Here is a 2905-nt window from a genome sequence, read left to right as displayed (position 1 = left end):
ATCTGAGAGAGATTTAGACGGTAGAACTGGAGGTGCTGGGATGAGGGAGAAGCAGACCTGAGTATGAAGCCCATGGCCTGGGAACTGACATTTCCTGTGCCAGTCATGCGATTCCAGACCTTTCTGTCGTGTGGGGCTTCCTGACACCAGAGACCACCGATAGTGTCAAAATGCACAAGCAATGGGTAGTGTTCCCATTTACATGGGTGTGGTGGGGAGTTTGGGAGAGGAAGTGAGAGAGGTGAACCTTGGCATCTTTTTAAACTTGACAGGAGACCCACCGAGTGTGTAGATGGTGAGAGCCATGTGCTATCAGAGGGCTGCCAGGAATCCTCCATCAAGTCCAGTCCTGTGAGAGGGGCTTGGAAGCCTGCACAGCGTGAGCCCCGGCTTTCTAACTGCCGCTAGTGTGTGCAATAGATTTTCATTAGCATAGGTGCTGTTGAGGTCGTTGATCAATCCTGCCGTCTGGTCCAAATAACTGACGCGTCACTTTGAGGTTGTCTAAACCCTGGTAATAACCAGCGGGAACTAGAGGGGGCTTAGAATGTAGTCTTCACGCTCAGCCTCCAGTTTGGGATAATAAAGCTTCTCGCGGAATTTACGCAGGTCTTCTTGGCCCTCGGCATTAAACAGTCTGTGTGTGTGTGTGTGTGTGTGTGTGTGTGTGTGTGTGTGTGTGTAAAATAATTTTTTTTTTTTTAGAATAACAAAAAATATTTGACTAAAACATAAGATTTACAGAAGTTTCCAGACAAGCCATACAAAATGGTCACAAGCTTTTTCTTGAAGGGAGGATTCTACACTTGACAGCAAAGTCACAACGTTATTAGTGAGGGCTGTGGTGTTTGTTTAATGTTCCCATTTTGGTTCAAACAATCAAGCTTGTCCATCTACAGTGTCTAAATAAAGTTAGACTTGGCTAGAGAGCATATTCTAAAGAACGGGTTAGCTGCCTTTTTTTTTTTCTTTTTTTCTTTTTTTTGCGTTACGCGGGCCTCTCACTGTTGTGGCCTCTCCCGTTGCGGAGCACAGGCTCCGGACACGCAGGCTCAGCGGCCATGGCTCACGGGCCCAGCCGCTCCGCGGCATGTGGGATCTTCCCGGACCGGGGCACGAACCCGCGTCCCCTGCATCGGCAGGCGGACTCTCAACCACTGCGCCACCAGGGAAGCCAGGGTTAGCTACTTTTAACCAATGCAATAAGATCACCATAAAAATGGGGAAAGGAGCCCATAAAATTCAAATAAAACTACCTTCCCCCGACCACCAAAAAATAATAATAATAAAGAAAAACACCCACACCCCTGCAGCTAACCCTGACAACCACCTTCATTCACAGCGCTTTATACTCAAACCATGATGGGGAAATGAATAAAAGCAGAGAAGGGCCACTGCTTTTAAACGTCTCGCAACAATCCAGATGACACTTCTAGCCTCTGCTCCTGCTTTACAACAGTGAGTCAGGACAAGACATAGATTTGCTACTGTGCATTCAATCACCAGGGGACTGAAGATCTCTGGGCTTTTATTCTGTAATGTTTCTAAGACTGTGTCCATTAAATGCAAACAAAAAAGGAAGAAGTCTTGGCAGAACAGGCGAAGTGATACACACTTGATGATCGGATCGATTTCAATATTATTCATGGCATATAGCCTAGTCCATGCTCTAACTGTTTCTATGGCTTGGGCTTCGTTGGTCTTCCACTGCTCCGCTACATCATCTGTTGATGGGTCATCTGGGTCGGGAGCACTTAACAAAGCCTGGATCGATAGCAGGACTGCGCGGATCTGCAGTGCTGGGGACCACTTATCTTTCAAAATATCTAAAACATATTCTTCCCAACTTGTCTACATTAGGATGATAAATTTTGGTCATGAAACGTACTTTAGGGGCTGCCATTGGGTATTCTTCTGGAAGGAATAGTTCAAGTTTAAAAGTTCCTCCCTCAAAGGGGGAATCCTGAGGGCCAGCAATGACCACATGAAAATAACGGGCGCTGCTCTCATCTGGTTCTGCTTTAATGCCGGGAACTGGCTCTGCCAGCAAACGCTGGGTTTCCTTGATAATCGTGCAGGGCAGCCCGGCCATCTTGTCAGATCCCGAGTTCGGCCTCTGGTCTCGTCTCTGGCTCCGCTCGCCTCACGCACGAGTGTGTGAAATAATTTTCATGTGGGGGGTTATTTATTAAATGGCAGCATTTCCCCATTAATAGATGTCTTCCAATCAACCGTTTTTGTTAGAGAGATCACAGCTCTGCTAGCAGTGAGTTAGGTTTTCTTAGAAATCAGTAATCAGTCCCATAGCATTTCCCAGGGGTCTGGGGTTTCTGCAACAACTTTGCAGGCATCAAAGGGGAATGCTGAGAGTCTAAAATCTGGTTGAAAAAATCTGTATTTAAATGCCCTCTCAAACCACTGACACAAGTATAGACGTAGATAGAGGTACATGTATAGATTATAGATGCATCTAAATCTGTCATCCTTGGAGAGTCTTTGTCGCCGTTGAACTCAGCTTTGTCATCTCTAAAATGGGGTTAATAACAGTCTCTACCTTATAGAACTACTATGAGGATGAAATGAGATAATATCACCTAAAATTCTTGGCAAACGATCACTTATCTTTCATGTTTTTCTTTGTTTTTTCTTCTTCAAATTTTTCTTAGTTATTCTTTCTAGCTTCCTCTTCCTCATGAACTTCAGAATCATTTTGTCAACAGATTCCCTTTTTTTTTTTTTTTTTTTTGCGGTACGCGGGCCTCTCCCTGTTGTGGCCTCTCCCGCTGCGGAGCACAGACTCCGGATGCGCAGGCTCAGCGGCCATGGCTTACGGGCCCAACCGCTCCGCGGCATGTGGGATCTTCCCAGACCGGGGCACAAACCCGTGTCCCCTGCAGGCGGCAGG

General features: G+C 46.3%; 1 pseudogene; it reads right to left on the bottom strand.

Moving 5' to 3' along the window:
- Positions 1–1265: 1265 nt before the first annotated feature.
- Positions 1266–2175, bottom strand: LOC137223310 (ubiquitin-conjugating enzyme E2 N-like; annotated as a pseudogene).
- Between the last annotated feature and the right edge of the window lie 730 nt (positions 2176–2905).

The sequence above is a fragment of the Pseudorca crassidens genome, chromosome 1 (genome assembly GCF_039906515.1).
Source record: "Pseudorca crassidens isolate mPseCra1 chromosome 1, mPseCra1.hap1, whole genome shotgun sequence".
In the NCBI taxonomy this organism is placed as follows: domain Eukaryota; kingdom Metazoa; phylum Chordata; class Mammalia; order Artiodactyla; family Delphinidae; genus Pseudorca; species Pseudorca crassidens.
This window is presented reverse-complemented; position numbering and strand designations above follow the sequence as displayed.